The sequence below is a fragment of the Falco rusticolus genome, chromosome 5, assembly GCF_015220075.1.
Source record: "Falco rusticolus isolate bFalRus1 chromosome 5, bFalRus1.pri, whole genome shotgun sequence".
NCBI lineage: Eukaryota > Metazoa > Chordata > Aves > Falconiformes > Falconidae > Falco > Falco rusticolus.
Window position 1 is genome coordinate 11406488 of NC_051191.1, and position 17579 is coordinate 11424066.

The 17579-nt window shown below is 42.7% G+C and overlaps 1 long non-coding RNA gene across 2 annotated transcripts; it reads left to right on the plus strand.

The window, feature by feature from the left end:
* The first annotated feature begins 6 nt into the window (after positions 1–6).
* LOC119149173 lies at positions 7–7130 on the plus strand. Of its 2 annotated transcripts, XR_005104587.1 has the most exons (3): positions 7–1126; positions 4021–4066; positions 5535–7130. It is a non-coding gene; the product is annotated as an uncharacterized LOC119149173 (long non-coding RNA). The 2 variants fall into 2 exon arrangements; XR_005104586.1 differs by having other exon boundaries at positions 7–4066.
* The last annotated feature ends 10449 nt before the right edge of the window (positions 7131–17579 follow it).

Consider the following 17579-nt stretch of genomic DNA (forward strand, 5'->3'; position numbering starts at 1 on the left):
ACATGAGGCGTGAATATCAGTGATTACACATAGAGCCTTACATGTTGAAGATGGTCATGTCGCAAGTTCAGCAAAAAATGAGCATGTTATTCTTAAAAAAAGCATAAAGAAATGTGTTCCATTACAGTATAGCCCCTTCCCCTTCATCAAATATATATGCTACAGAAATGAGTAACCCTGAAGTGGAAGTGCAAAAGGATCTTTAAAAATACAAAAAAGTTCGTATTGGCACAAGTTTATTAACCAGTAGAATCCCAATCCCATGCAAATGTCTTTGGGTTTTTTTGGTGGTTTTTATTTTTATTAGAACTCCAGTAGTGTGGAATAAATTACAAGTACTTGACAAATTCTGTGCATGTAATTAGACAGTGACTGTAGCAATGAGCAATTCATTATGTTCTGGAAGGAGGTTGACTGAAACTTGTTCCGTTTCATAGTAGGACTTGTGTCGTAAGAAGGATGTACGTGCATGTTGCCTCTCCTTTACAGGAATAAAGAGATCTTTGATGGGGTCTTTTTGTCTTTTTATGATTTGATGTACTGATTCCCAAGCTGCTGATGAATTGGCGTGTCACCATCCAGAACTAAATTGAATCAAGATGATGAAACACAAGTACGAGGCACTGTTAGTGGTCTGTGTACTGTAATTTCAGACCTGCTGCCTTAGTCCATAGACTAAGGCAAGGAGTGTCTCCTGCAAGCGCTGCAAGGAGATTTTGGGACTGGAGTCCTGTTGTTAGGTTTAACAAATGACAAGCTTAAATCCTAACAGTTGTGCCAAAGGCTGGTGAAAATGAACGTGGGTGTCTTGATAGAAGAGGATAGTGAACTCTGCAACCAGGGTGAATCAGTGGATAAATGAAACCAGTTTTGCTACGTAATGTGGGAAGGGAAATGTCTGCTTCCTACTTAATCCTTCAATTTCTGTTCCGTTTCTGATTTGGCTTTCTGCACTCTTGTAGCAGTCTTTATTGTTAGCTTTTTTACTTGCTTCATTTACATGTAGGCCATGTTCTTGTTTCTCACTGAAGACCTGTGAACATTAAGGCCGTTTTTCTTTCTTCTTCAGCTCCTTCATCAAAAATCTGTCCGTCTCTCTCTTCTCTGCAGCCAGATACATGGCAAGGTTTGCAGCCAGCATTGTTTAATGTTGGGTGGTATTTTATACTGGAAATGTTGTCTATTTATGCTGTTAGGTTTTGATTAAAACTTACTGATGTATTCACATTTTCCTAACACTGCACATATTTTGAACTTTAGTTTGTCCAAGTGAAAGAATGACTGTTGCAGAGTACTCTCCTGCTTTATGTATTTGTAGTGTTACGGCTTCTGTGGTAGTTAACCATCTGAAAGATGATAATCTATGGATTTAATCTGTTAGCATGGAACTTCTTTGAACTATAGGAGTAGGCTGGTTTACCCTCCTTGCCAGTTCTCATATTCAAAAAGTTCTCGGTGGTCACAGCAGTTGTGTCTGGAGTACCAGTACTGTTCTGAAGTTGAGTTCCTAGACTCTGAGCGTCATCTCATGGAGTCTTACTGGATCCAGCTCACTTTGTGCTAAAGCAGCCTGTGTGGATAAGTAGTAAGTCACCACCACTTTCTGAAAAAGAACTGTTGAGAAGGTGCCTGCTGCAAATGAACACCTGGTGTGTTACCGCCTGAAGAGATGTGCAGTGAGGTGAGAAGTACCTGCTCAGGAGGTTTGGGACACTCAGCTGTGATGCCTTTCCCAGGGGTTTGGGGGGAAGGAGAAAAGTGGAGGCAAGTTAAGGTCCTCGGAGGTGTATTTTGCCTGGCTCTTCATTCATTCCCTTTTCAGAAATCAGTGTGTTGGCTTTATTTCCACCTATTTCTCTTCCCTCAGACATGGATGAGAATCACAAAGACGTTGATGGAATGAATAAGAGGAAAACAAGACCTTTTTCTTCTCTTGATTGATTTGTACATGTTGCGGAGGGTCCTGTGGACCTTCTAGTCATTGTGAAGACTCAGGAAACCAGGGAAAGTGGTTTCTTCTAACACCACTAAGTACTACGACTTTGCTTGGGCTTGGTCCTGGGTTTGGGCCGTATTTTGGTCTAGGCATTAGTTTTCCTGCTTTTCTCTGTTACCTGTGTCTCGTCTCAGGAGTTAGGGGGTCCTTTCTCCCCGGATTTTGCTTCTGCTCGTACCTGCTTGAAAACAATTAGAGATCTGGGGGGGGCGGGGGTCCTTTTCCATTGTTCATGCAGCTCTGTTGGCACAGAGTATTTCAATGAAGTATCACAGGGTGGTGCTTCTCCTGCAGGATCCGGTGAATTTGGTCCCAGCTTTCCCTGTGTTCCTGGAGAGAGGAGCCCTTCCCTCCGCTTCGCTGGTTTACAGCCCCGCTCCTCTGACCCTTGCAGTTACTGCCTGTTACTGCTGCTCTTGTGAGGGTAAGCAGAGTGGTTTCCTTCCTGAGGCTCTTGCTCTCTCTGTCCTGTTGAGTACCCTGTGCAGTGTTTCCGTTCTTCTTCTTGTTGTTATGCTGCTAGGTGGGTCTGCTCATTTCATAAAATAAATGCTCCTTCCCCCAGGAATTCAGTACTAAAATCAGAGAATCACAGAATGGGTGAGAGTGGAAGGAGCCTCTAGAGATCATCTAGTCCAACCTCACCCCGGCTGGAAGCAGGGCCAGCCGTAGCAGGTTTCTCACTGTTCTGTCCGGCCAGGTTTTATACGTCTCCAAGGATGGACACTGCACAACCTTTTCTGGGCAACTTGTTCCAGTGTTTGTCCATGCTTAAAATTATTTTTTTTAAAAAAGTATAAAAATCCTTACGTTAAAATATCCTCTATTTGGATTTGTGCCTGTTCCTCTTGTTCTTTTGCTTGGCACCACTGAGAAGAGTCTGGCTCCATCATCTTTACTCTCCCCACCAGGTATTTATACACATCGATAAGGTCCCCCTGAGCTTTCCTGTACTCCAGTAAAGAAACAGTTGCAGCTCTCAGCCTCTCCATATAGCTCACAAGGTCCAAGCCCTGCAGCGTTTTCATGGCCATCATAGGCCTGGAAGCTGTATGATAGCTATTTTGAAATTCGCTTCTGTGTGTCACAAATTTGATGGAAAAAATGTAGGAATAACAAGTATCATCAAATGTAAACAGCAGCATATAGCGCTTGGACTACTGACTCTTAAAGAGATGTGATTCCTTCTTGTGAAGGCTTCTGAAGGCAGAATCATAAGTGAGAATAACTTAATTGGTAACAGTACCGACTTTCTAGGGGAGAAAAGGTATAAGTGCTCCTTTCTAGTGATCCAGCCTGATTCCAGCTACATAACAAATCCCACAGCACTTGCTGCGTAGAAGCTGTAGCTGTGGTTATCTTTTCTTAGTACAAAGTTTGCAAGAAAAAATTGTGTGCGCTTTTGTATTTTTATAAACGTGTGTCATGGTATTTGCAATTACAATAAAGAAAAATTTTGGCGTGGTCTGTAGGAGCTCTTTCAATTTCCCATCTTAAAGTGGAGAAAAGAAGAATATCGGCACACGCTTTTTTCTATACAAACGGTATATGTCAATCCTGCAGCAGCTGCTGTTGCGCCTCTTCTCTTTATGAAGTTGCAGGAGCCAGGCTCAGCTGGCTGATTTGTCCCTGGGGATGGCATTTGTCCATATCTCGGCATCTAGCTGACATTCTGTTCATGTGTTTGATGCTAAACTGTAGCCATACCTTCATTGTAATAACTGCGCTAGGCTTTCTTGCTTTCTTCCTGTGTATTTTTTTAACTGCCCAGTTATAATCCAGCTGGTGAGTTACAGATTGTTTTGTGCTACAGTTAAACGTTGCTGAGCAATGAGGCGGCTGCAGCCTGCCTGACCAAAAGTTTCTCTTTAGTAAAAATCAAACCCCAAACCAAGATGTCTCTGTTTGGAATGATATTTTTAGGTTTTATCTCATTATGTGTGGGTTTTAAGAATGTTTTAGAAGTTTAATATTAGAAAAATGTAACTGTTAAAATATTAACTGTATTTTCTGTATAATTCTAGGTACGGCAGGAACTAGATGAAAAAATCACTAAAGAACTTGAACAAGGTAATGTGTCATTATGTTAGTTTTTAAGGAAAGAGTGTTCCTAACTCTTGAACATAATGGCTTGAAAGCTGTCAAGTTCCTGTGCTAAGCACAGGGGTTTTTTCTGCTAGCTTTCCAGTTTAGACTTGAACATGAAAAATTCCTGCTTACCGAAACATTGTGTAGAATGTTATGCAGTTGCCTGAAAAAACCAAGTGCAAAGAAAACTAACCCATTTCCTCTACACAGGTGGCTTAAGCTGAAGTCACCTTTTGCTAGAGTGAATCCTTGAGCACAAACATCAAACATAAAAGAAGCCCTGAGATTTTCATAGACTTCAGCCATCACTGCTTCTTCCAAGTGCATCAGTTGCATTCCGCACTAAATCAGACCACACATGTTCTCTGCTGTTGGGTCTGGATTTTTGCTGTTTCTTATTCATTGCTTGTATTTGTAGCTTATATGTTGCAGTCTTTTTTGAATAAGCAAGAAAAACATAATTAGTGATAAAAGATACCTTTTCTTGAGGAAAAGATCATTTAGGAGCACTTAGGCAAACATAAGTTGAATGCTTTTAACACATAGCATAAAACATGCTCTATAATAGGAGGCCAGGTGTCCAAAGAGGAATTCCACCTATTTCATGGTAGTTGCTCCTCTGGAGTCACTGCTTTGCTTTGCAGTGACTGGTGCTATTTCAAAGCAGGTAGCCCTTGAGAGAATTTCCTTCTGTTCCTGCGTGCTTTTAATAATACAGAGAGTGTTTAGCTGTAGCTTCACAGCTCTTTGCATGTGTCCAAATGGACACAAAGCCATCACATTTCATCCACGTGCATTTTGGACATAATTGTGCATCTGCTAGGTGTCATAGAGTGCGTTTGGTTTCAGGACCTTCTCTGAAAAATGTGGCTGGAGAAGGATAGTAAAGGTGGGTTTGCTTTCATTGAGTATGTGTTTTTGTGGAGGAAAGAGGGTTTTGCCAGGGTGGGTTACAAAGACATGCCTCAAAGAAAGTGCCAGGCTAGGAGACTTGTCCTGGCCTGACTGCATTGCACAGATGTTTGCATTTTCACAGGCGGATTCTTTTTAAGTGTGTCACAGAGAATGCAGAAGCTGGTTTTTAGGAGTAGAGTTCCAATAAATCGCTGCTTTGAACATGTAACGAAAACAGATACTTGAGGTTCAAGAGGGGGCTCAATTTAGCACCGGTGTAAGCAGGAGTCATTTGTGGATTCCCTGAAGATGTTCAATGTGTAGCCTATAGAATTTCTGTCACTGGCTTTAGAAATGCTGTTGACTGGTAAGTAAATGTGGAAAAAGATTGTTTCTTCCTTTGTGCCTAGCCCTTTGATTGTTATGTTCCCTTGGAAGTTTTTAAATCTCTTTCTGGACTGTAGTCTCTCCAGTTACCCATAATGTTTTTATAGTGACTGATTTGGCCCTGTCTAGTGTAAAAGCAACACTGGAATCTCGTCTCTCTTCTCCCTAGCCACTGCTGAACTTGAAACTGGATCTGCCGGAGCTTCTCCCATGGTATCGACTGATGGATCTTCAAGAAATATCCATGTTGACCAGGATCCCCTTTGCAGGGCGATACAGGAGTACCGTGATGTTTTAACCAAAAATTACCTGATTTGAACAGAATGCTGGGAAAAAGTTCTGGAAATCATTTTGTTTACATAGTGCATCTATAGTTTCTCATCCCACAGTTCAGATGTGAAAATGCGTTTAGTGCAATCTGAATATAAACTCTAAGTCTATTAAATGGATGTCAAGCACATTGCACTTGCCTGTTGGTTTATTGATGCATAGTTGTTTTATTTTGCACTCACCATAAGAAGCCTAGGTATTTTTTTCTGACTAGCAGAATGACTCATCTTGATTCCTGAGCTTGACAGAATTGTCAAAATGTTTCTTATTAAGGTAGATGCATTACTTTTCTCCACTGATGTCCTGTGTTTTAACAAAAACGTTCCTTTTGTTCTGCTTGATCCTTTCACCCTATGTGTTTTTAATGTTTCAAGTGTTATTTTAATGCTTAGGATGTCATTTGATGTGATTTGAGCCTGCTGCTTCAGTCCAGATGCTGTAAATATTTCTGTGGATAAAGTGAAATCTTTACGTTTCATGCTGGAGAACAGAGCACTTTACATTGCTGTCACTTTATGCGCCTTAGGTTTAAAATTACTGTGAGTGTATAGTAGTGCCAAGAATGTTATGTGGCGGTTTTGGTATGTTTGTTTTGTATCACAGAGCGGGTGAGGTTGGAAAGGACCTCTGGAGGTCACCTGTTCTAGCTCCCCTGCTCAAGGAAGACCACCTAGAGCTGGTTGCCCAAGATCGTGCTGGCTTTTATCTCCCAGGATGGAGCCTCCACGGCCTCGTGGGCAGCCTGTGCTAGTGCTCCGTCACCCTAATAGTAAAGAAACATTTCCTGATGTTCAGCCTCAACCCTCCGTGTTTCGGTTTGCGCCCATTGCCTCTCACAGTATTCGTGTTGAGGTTTGTATCAAAAATCGCTGCAGCTGTAGACATTCACAGTTACTACATCAGCAGCTGTGGGGCACCTGAAACACTTCATGCGCGGGAAAAATGAATGTTTATATATTAATTTGCAGTCTCCTCAGTACTTTCCAAAACTTGTATGAGAGGATAGCCAATCTTTTTGTTGCAGCTAGCAGCTGATGGTATGGTGGCTGTAGCCCAGATGTTAGCCAGTGTTCTGGGACATTTGTGTCAATAAAAGCAGCAGTTTTACTTATTTCAGGGAGTTAGCTGTTGTTACTGAAGATCTGCGTTGTCGTTTCCTGTCCACAGAACTCAGTAGTGATCAGAAGATGATAGAGCAAAGTCCCAGTTCTGGAAAAGGAAGAATGGTTGTCGCCAGATGAATTAAGACTGGAAAAATTTGGGGGTTTTACTCACTAATTCAAGGACTTGAGTTAACAGGCAGTGAGGAAAGCGATGAATGTTGCTGTGACACTGTTCCTTTTTATATGAATACATATTTGTGAAGTTAATATACTGTATTTAATTCCAGATATTGTTTCAACTTGAAATTTAATAAACTCTGTCATCTAGTATATGTCTTTGTTTTATAGTTCCCCTTCTTGACATGACTTTCTACCCCTTTCCCTAACCGTACAGCTCTCCCGAGCTCTCCTCTGCTCGCTTCAGCTCTGTTCACAGCTGCACCTTCAGCCTGTCCTGGAGGCCAGGTGAAAGGCCAGCACCTGTGTATGTCCTTTTCCACAATTGTTAAGACCACGGACTGGAGTTGTGGTATTGCTAATGCTCAGTTCCCAGACTCTTCCTGTATTTTAGAGCAATCCTTCCTGTGGTTTGGGCGGAAGGTAGCAGGTGAGCTTCTGGTGGCCATGAAACGCTGGGAAATCCCACAGGTTTTGATCCCATGGGGAGCCAGCCAATGTGTAGCTGCGAAGGCAAAAGGTGTAACGGAATTTCTCCAGCCTGCACCAGAGTGGTCACAGAGAAGTGACTTTCTAGTGTCCCTCCACAGAGGAAGCAGGGACAGAACATCCTGACATTCACTTTGTGTTGTCATTGTGATGAACTCAGACACGACCTGTGCTCAAGTTTCTTAACCTGCGCTCTGCTGCCAGTTGTTAGTGAGAGGGGAAAGCTCTTGGCTGGTGGAGCAGCAGAACAGAAATTCAGTGTTGGCATCTGCCATAACAGGCATTGATAGCAGTTATGATGAGGGTGAGGGGAGAAAAGAGAAGTCCAGGCAATTCCTTCGCTTGAAAGTCCATCTCCAGTGTCACTGTGGGGCAGGAGAGGGCATGGCACTTAAGGGAGGCTCCTGAGGCCTGGAAGATGGGGAACGTCTGTCCCATCTTCAAGGGCAAGACAGAGAAGCTGGGGAACTACAGCCTTATCCTGCTGCCTGGGAAGGTGATGGAGCACATACTCTGGAAGCCGTTTCCAAAGATGTTAGGGACAAGAAGTTGGTAGGGAAGAGCCAGCATGGGTTTGCAAAGGGTGAAATGGTGCCACACTAATCTGGTACCTTTCTAGCGATGTGTGAGTAATCGAGTGGACAGAGGAGGAGCAGTGCGTGTTGCTGACCTTGACTTCAGCAAGGCTTTCTCTGGCTTGTGCATTAACAGTCAAGTTCAGGTTTTGGAACTTCCGGATCTCTTTCCAAAGAAGAAAGCAAGTGTGTTTCTTGATTTCTTTGCTAAGATACATTAGAAACCCTTTTCGGTCAGTAGCTACAAGCAGGTTGCAGATCTTTGCAATCACTTGTATGGAATAAACAATTCTGTTTCAGAAAATCTTATTATGCCAGTCACTTTTTCCTCATGAGCAAATGTGTCAGAAGTTTTGCAGGTTTTGCTGTCTTCAAAATGTGTTGAGTCATGGCTACAAAACATTAGTTTTTCATTGTTACTTATTAGCAGAGTAGCAGTTGAGTAGTGCTACTGCAGCACTAGTATGTCTGCACAGCGAGTCCTGGCTTCTGAAACGTCCAGGCATTTGCTTATAATTCATTGCCGATGGCTGCCACTGATGGCTGTTTCACTGATGCTTTGCAGAGGGAACATAAATCCGGTGTCCCGTAAGCATGCTGACCAACTCCGTCCTGTTTTCATCCTGCCTCTACCCTAGAAGTACCTCTCACCACACTTACCTGGCTACAGAGATAAAGCACTTGTTAATCAAAACAGACAAGCTACACATTCTATATACCTAGGAAAGCCTTGGTAAATGCTGCTTTACTGCTGGCTGTCAGCGAGAAGCGGAGGTTACTGGCTGCTGGGCAAACCAGTGTTAACATCGAGCAGGACCACGAGGGAAAGCCTAGGCAAGTCACGGAACTTCAGTGATGACGTGTCTGTTTTCTGGTTGCCAGTGAAAACCCTGCTCTCAAATGGGGGTGGCTGGTTCCTGCTGCTTGTTGGGAACCACCTGAAAGTGGTGCCGTGTCGCGGGTTAACCCCGGCTGGTAACCAAGTGCCACGCAGCCCCTCGCTCACTGCCCCCTCACCCAGAGGGATGGGGAGGAGAGTTGGAAAGGAATGTAAAACTCAAAGGTTGAGATAAGAACAATTTAGTAATTGAAACAGAATAAAAATGAAAGAGCAATAATGACGGTAACAGTTATAATGGAAGGGGCGAGGGAAAGAAGAAGATCCAGAGGAAGAAAGGAACACGAGGTGCACAACGCAACGGACCGATGCCCAGCCAGTCCCCAAGCAACAACCCCCCTGCCCCAGCCAACCCCAGGTATATATATACCAAGCACGACGTCCCATGGTATGGAATACCTCTTTGGCTGGTTCAGGTCAGCAGACCTGGCTGTGTCCCCTCCCAACCCCTCGTGCCCCTCCAGCCTTTTTGCTAAGAAGGCCTGAGGGACTGAAAAGTCTCACATCAGAGCCAAAACACAGCACTGTGCTAGCTCCTAAGCTAATTAACGCCATCCCAGCTGAAACCAGGGCGTGCTGCTACCACACCTGACCATACGCAAGCTCACTATGCTGAAGCAGAGCTGTGTCCTGTTCTATAAAGCAGGGAACTGATCTTCTGTGCAGGTGTTTATCTTTCATAATTTCCGACTAAGCATCTGGACCTAGCGTCTTTAGTACTTGACCACACACTATTTGCACACAGCGAGTGCATGCCCAGGGTTCTTTTTTTCATTTTGTCTGTCCCATGCAAACAGTGCAGGCAAATCGCATGTGACCAAGGGAATTTCAGTTTGTTCCTGCTCCCCACTGCCAGTGTTCCTTGCACCCCAGAGCAAGGAGTTCAAACAAAGAATGCCTTTCTTAAGCAAGGCAGAAATGTATGAGACTTTGAACAAACAGCATGCCAAGAGATGTTTCCCACTACCAAACCACATCTCTTCAACTATGCCTATTAGTGGAGCATTTTCTCTAACGTGAGCTTTGGTTTCTTTCCTATCCACCACACCTCCAGCTCCAGACCATAGTGTCAGGCAATTCCTACTGCCAAATCCAGTAGGCTGATGAGGATGTGACAGTACAAAAACATGTATAGCTACATATACAAAGATACATGCATGTAGGTACGTCTGTAGACAGAGATACCTAGCTAGGTACAGGTACTACAGCGTGGATCTCTCTAGCAGCCTACAGGATTTGGCAAGCCCCTTCCTCCGGGTCCTTAATTTGGGTTCCTGCCCACCCTTGGGCCTCTCTGCTCCCCTGAGCTGGTGCAGATGGGCCTCTGAAGAGCTGGCAGCTCCTGTGACGGGCCTGGGTGCAGCTGGAGCAGGGTATTATTCCAGTGTCCCACCCCACCTGCACCCTGTCTCTTTTGTGGGGGGCAAGCAGAAAAGCTTTTATCACGTAATCCAACACTTGACGACTCGGTGCCTCACCACCTTCCAGCATGCATATGGGTCAGATTTCTCACCAGTGTCACTTGTACCCATTATTTACCCATAAAACCCCAAGAAATTGGCAAAACGACCTTTGGCTGGTGTTGACTTACACTCTTAATGGCTGTCCCAATCTCTCCTCATACCAGCGTCCGGTAACTTAACATTGCTGTTGGCTAACTGATTTCTTTTAACTTCTAAAACAGATTAACATCACTGAACGCTTAAAGAAATAGCAGTGTGAAAGACTTAATCTGCTTATAATTATAATGTCTTTGCATGCCTTTTCCTAGTACAGCTAGCCTGAGAAGACTGTGGGAATCACCATCACAACACACCTCTTCTACACGACAGCCAGAAGCACAAGGTGCAGGTGCTGGGAGGTATCAGGATACCTAGAAAAGGCCCCTAGGACAAGGGGTTGACAACCAGTTTTTCAACTTTTAATACACCATCATGTGTATTATTTGATTCATGCCTCCTCTCACCCCCTGGTTACATATTGCCAGTAGCAGATGGTGTTGACTGTTTGCACCTGCAAATCAAGTTGATAATTATATTTCTTGACACTGTCAACCTTGAATATGCAAATTGCTTTTCATTGATAGTACCACCTTTCCCTAAGTATAAGCGCTACTTTAGCTGAGGTTACTGTAATAGATGATCATTCTCCTACCTATTAACTATGATGAATTATTAATGATTATTACTATTATTTTTTCTATTATATCACTATAAATTTAATCACTATAAATGATTAATTAATTACTATAAGCACAACAAGGATGGTGACTGTTAGGAAGACAAGCAGCACAGTCCATGTCTTATTCAGGATAATCTGGACCACACACTTGTTGGGCCTTATGAGCACAGCCGTGTATCGTAGACAACAAGGACAGTATTTTTTATCTTCTCTTGCCAATTCTGTTCTAATTGTAGAAACTGAGTACAAATTCTGCTCCCGCCTCACAGGCCCATCCCCAGATGTCTACAGCAATGCCTTCGCGTAGAATGGAGCTCTAGGCACCTTTATAAACAAACAAGCAAGCTTGCTTCACTTCTATGAACACTCACGGCACCTACACGAATACTACTGCCAGTCACCTTCTTGCTGGTGAAGTGCCAATTGCCACAGCCTCAGAGAAAGTTCACTTTTAATCTCCGGTTGTATTATCAAAATCCTGTGCATAAAACTGCGTTCCCTGTTGCAAGAATGAATAGGCAGTTATTACCCAGCTCAAATGCTCCTCTTCAATGGCTTTTCATGGAACAGCATCGTGCTTACGGATTTCTGGAGCATCAAGGCAAAAATAACCCAGTACAAAGCTAACAGTCCTTTCACAGCAGCTAGAAATTATTTACCAAGGAATCCTAAATCACACAGGCCTGTTCCAGCTCCCTTTTCCACATAAATCTTCAGAGCAATCTAATCAACAATGTGTCTTTGTATTTACTGTTAATAAACTCTTCATTGTTTTATGCTGTCCTCTAATTTTTGAGAGCTGCAGGGCTGCTTCCCAGAAATACACCAACATCTCAGAGAAGCTGGGATTTAAAACCTGGTTTGTTCCTTGGCATCCACAATGGCGCTGAGCTTTCTTCCATCAAGAAAAGGACATACTTGGGGGATTTTTTTACTCACCTATTTTGGGGCAAGGAAGAAATGACTTTGAACATGGGCTGAATTTAATCTTCCTTGTATAAATGACTGGCTGTATTACATTCCAACTTTATCCCTGAAACAAAAACCTGCACCTGCATTTTGCCATCTGTCATACGAGGGGCCCAAGTCACTGTGAGAAAAATCAGCTTTCATTTTGGACATGGAAGACAAGATGTGTAGATGTTATGGGCACACAGACAGTAGCAAACGGAAAAGAAGTGCAGGGGGAAAATGATGGATCACTGGCTTTTGCAACTTACCTAAACTTCCTTCTGTCTAGATTATCTTCACTGATAAAGCCTTTCTTGGTGCTGTATTAGAACCTTTGTCATCCTAGAAGTTTCTCACTTTAATAAGTTACCATGGCTCAGGTGGTGCATGGAAGAGTGCAGGGAAACTTCAGTGCTTTCATAAATAATGCTCAGCTGCTGAAAGGCCCAAGATGACAAAGGGCATTGCTCTGGGTACATCTGTGTTGAAGCACGGCATTAGCAGTAGGGCAGCCTGGCAATTCCCTTTCAGCTATGAGCAATTCTGCCGGCACATGCACTTTGCAGAAAAGCAAAGAAAAGGAAAACTGCTGACAGACACAATGTGATTGCAGAGCATCATACGCATCTTAACAAAAAAACCCACAAAAAAACCAACCAAACAAAAAGCTCCCAGGTTGAAGTTTGTCTTTCTTACTCCTTTCTACACTGACTGGACTTCTAAAAAATGGTGCAATCAGAAGTTAGAGAATAAAACTCAAAATTACTTAATGGATATTATAAACTACGCAAGATATTAACCTCTAGATAAAACAGGAAGCTGCCCCCTTCACCCATGTAACAATCATCACTTACATTATAACAATAGCTAACACTACCAAATATTTGAATTCTGTTCCATGTCTCATCAGAGATGCTTTCCACTCAGATCCTGACAATTTTAACTGAATGCAAGCTGATGACTTTTCAAGGACGCAGTCTTGAAAATCAGAAGCACAAGTCCAGTGAGCAATGCTTCCCCATTACAGTTACACAAAAGAATCAAGCCTGCCTTTTCAAAGGCCTCTTTGCACTTACGTCTGACTCTTGTATCCAGGATGAATTAGAACAAGCAGTAGCAGAAACATGGCAAAAAGCAAGGCCATTTCCGCTCAGCGTTGATGAGCACGCACTTTCATGCATTTTGCACTTGCAGTTTAATCATGGAAATCATTCTGCACACTCCTACTGCTAATGACCCGATTGTTAGGAGAAAGGTGGGCTCCAGTCCTATTGACTGTTTACATCTTAATGTGCCCTGTTTTTGAAATCTACTTCCAAACTAACTGAGGTTCTATTGTGTTATATTTCCTCCGCAGCATCACACACTTTCAATCAGCATCGGCTCTTCAGCCATAATCGCTTCCTGCCCTGGCTTCTGTTCAAGCACTGCAACTTGCTGCAGAACAGAACTCCCACACACCTGGTCTGTGTGCATGAAATGGTATAGATGAAGCAGTATTTAGGTGGCAGTTGGCAAGAACTGCTTTTATTCATTGGAAATGCTATGAACCGAATTTGAAATGGTTGTAAATAGGTTTTCACTGTTGCATGTTTTTTCCTGGTCTTCTGCAGGCACGTTGCTTTAAATACGGTTTTGACAGTCTGTCCCCTGTATCTGAGGGCACTACATCACCTGCACGTTCCATCAGTGCAAATACTGCAGACTCTCGCCATACGCCACCTGCAACTGTGGCCACTTCACAGAAACGTCACAGCATTCATCTGCACACAGGTAGGTTTCCATCTGCATCATAAGCAGAGATGAAGCCTGAAATTGTACAAGTGAGAATTGCCAAAGATTTAAGCGCAAAAATCCAAAGCAAGAACAAAAATTTTAAAATAACATTTTATGATAGGAAGCTTCCATATGAAATTCTAGTGCCTAAAATATTTCTCGGTAGAGAATGTTTTCTCACATTTCTCAGTATTTCTTGTAATATGAATGACATGCGCAACAATTGTATCTGTGTTAGAGAAAACGTCCCTATAATGAGCACTGCTGTAAAACCTAACTTTGTTCACATTCAACAGGTTTGTGTTCTGCCTTTTTTTTTTTTTTTTTTGTGGATTTCACTACTTCATATCCAGCTTCTTTCATTTCTCCACCTGCATAATCTCCACTTGTTTCTATGCAGAGCACCGTAATCACTGCTGGAAAAATTGGCACTAAAGATAAATCTAAAGTACAAAACAAAAAGATGATGGTGGGACAACCATTAAAGCTGTTTTGGTGGACAAAACCAGCGTGTGCACATGCCCTTGTGCTCCCTTGAGTAATGAACACCTTGTATCAAAAAGGTGCAAATAGCAGACAAGGAGTTCAGCACCGAGTAAAATTTCTTGGCATTCGGCAGCACTGTGACTGATGTAAGGCTGAACAGCAGCAGCACGTTGTTCCACGCAAGTTCCAGAGTTCCTGGAACGTTCTGGAAGGCTCCAGGAAGGAAGGTATTACCGCCTGGATGAGGTCAGGCCCTTAGTGCTAGCAAGTAATTCTTGGCAAAAGTCTGAATGCTATTGTGTTTTCAGCTTTGATTTCCACCTTTGTCGGTGAAGCCTTTATTTTCTTCAGGGAAAACATTGCTACTGGAAGAAATGTCAGCATTTCTGCCGTAACTAAAAACTACTGTAAAAAAAAAAAAAAAAAAGGCCCAGAAAAGGACCCTAAGACAGAATATAGCACCCGGGAAGAGGCTGTTAGAACAGGACTTCCAGGACAAATGCCTGGCTCTTTACCATCTTCTGTCATGTTTTTAACAGAAGCCTGGTACAAGTTTTCCCTCCCTCACCTCAAGGCTTGGTCCATACAGATAGCACCTTCTGGCACATCTAGGTTTGGCGGTTTGTCTGTGCATACCCGCTACATGAAGTATGTCTTATTATTTAAGCAACAGGGAAGCTAAGACTGATTGACATGACACAGCTTTACTGGATCTTTACTGCGACTGAAGAACTCTCTTCCACTGAAAATAAAAATAATCCACAGACTTGTGATTCTAATCAAGGAACTGCAGTTTCCCCAGCTAGAAAGCAGAAATAAGAACACAATTAGTAAAAATTAGTAGAGTTGCATACACCGGTGCCAAAATGCACGACAGACCAAATATAATTAGCAAGCACAAACCGTCTTGATGTTTCACTGGCACGACTCACATTCATAGATTCCAAGTCTCTTCAAACGAGGCATCTACCTTCTTCAGAAGTGCCTTCATGGTGGTTGTCATTTAATTCTTAAAGGAACAACAGCTCATGGCTTGGTATTTGTCACATTAACTGTGGAATAATTTAATTCTTTCTTAACAATGCACAGAGAACACAACCCTGGTATTTAGGAATTTTTCTGTATAAATCTGCAGAATAAAATTCTTAGTAGAGCACAGATTCCTGCAGGAGAGACTGAGAGGTGGAATTATGTTACCACAGGTGCAAAGGACCTACTCAAGGTACATTTGCTATGAAATGAGAACAGCAGTGGCCATGAGAAATCGTACAAACCATCTGTACTTTATCTTCAGCTCCAGCACAGCGCGTTTAATGTGTCACTCAGCTGCTTTACTTATAAAATGGATTGAAGAATAAACACTCCAGGAACTAAGGATGACAGGCTATAGCTGATGGCAAAGGTTGAGTCGTACAGAAATTCTCCACTGTTGGAATAAGTCCTCAAAATAGAATCCACGTTCCTTCAATCCCATAACCTGCCTATAGGCCATGCAGTATTTTAAGAACTTTGATTCCAAATATGTGGACATGGAGGTACTTCACATGGACTGCAATTAGGGATGCTGCCCTTGAACCACAGAAGATGGCTCCTGCATTGCTTCATGCACAACAAACGAATTTAATCTCTTTATAAGCCAACTGAGTCCTTTCACTGGAGGCATCCTTTTCCAGTACTCGTCAGGATTTGTCCTTTCCCTCCATGATCTCTATTAAACAAACAAAAGGAGGAAGTGACCAACCTAGGGCAATGCAGGAAACTTAATGGAATATGACAATTACCTCCAATTCAGCATTACTTCCTCTTGTCCTTAGCATCACCTTTCTCTGCCCTACTCATTTCTGTAAAATTGGTTTATTATTCTGCAAGGACTCATTGGATTTTAGGGAACATCACCTGTTATTTATTGAATCTTTAATCTAGGCTTTTTGCAGGAAAAGACAGTTTCCAAGAACACTATGGACTACGATGACCTTTTTCCCATCTCAGCAGGGCTCTTCACGTACCACAGGGAACCAGCTCAGTCATAGAGCCACAGTGGCCAGCACTGTGAATGCCTTCAAGTCAGAAAAGGGAGTTACTCTTTTTGTTGTTTCTTTGAGGGTACTTTTGCTCCAGCAAGAATAAAGCAAAGGCTTTTTGCAGACAACACTACTCCTAATCTCCCAGGAGACATTTCCTTTGCTACATCTCTACAATCAGTGGGCATCTGCAGAGAACCTTTGCCCCAGCCAGCGGACAGACACTGACTGGCATACCCCCACTCAACACACAATAGTAATCTGCAGTGCTCTTTTTCCATTCCAGTCCTCTTTCATACCTCCTCAGCATCAGAAATAACTTTTCCACCCAAAAATTCAGCTCTAATTAATTTCCTCTATGTTTTACCTCTTCATTACCTTCAACACTTTTGCTACACTGGCTGCAGTGTGGGTTCACCTAGAGTCTAGATAAATCCACAACCTTCACACCTGCTGAGCTTCTACCCTAGACTCTTCCTCCTCCCGGGACTAACTAACGTCCTCTGGCTTGCTTTATTAGAATGATAATACAAGTTATACTAAAGTATAACTATGTCCACTTTATGACTTCAACCCCATTTATTTTTCCTACTTTAATAGAATGAATCAAAATAAATTAATGATATAAAACCCCTAACTTTCAGTGATGACCTATTTCTTCAGCTGGACTGCACTACAGATTTGATTCTATGAGAACAGTTTCAGGCTGGTTATAATTCAACATCTTGCATCCAACACTTTTCCAGAGTGCTTTCTCTCCACCATACATACAGGGACCTAGCTACCCCCTATGGATTAAAAGCTCCTGTAAGTTCACAAGGCTATAATTTCATTTTATGAATTTTAAATGCATATTAAGCCCTAGATTAAATTTCAAGATACCCCTTCTGACTGGGTCTCCTGGCTTTGATCCCTTCACCAGTATATCCAGAAAAGGCTTTAGTCAAACCCAGATCAAAGTCAATGGCATCAAACTGAAGCAAAATGTGGTCCAGAAACCGAAACAAAATTTAAGTGTAAGCCAAAACCCACAACTCCAAAAACCTTTACATTGCTGCTGCCTAAGCATGAAGGTAAGCAAACTCCACAGTTGCCAGTTTTAAGGTTTGAGACAGAATTTTGCTTTTGAGTGGGCTCTGCCTTGGCAGGGCTTTTACTGCCCACAATCCCAGTCAGACCAGTGAGCTGGCCATCCCTCACCTATCTCACTGCAGAAGAATCAAGTTG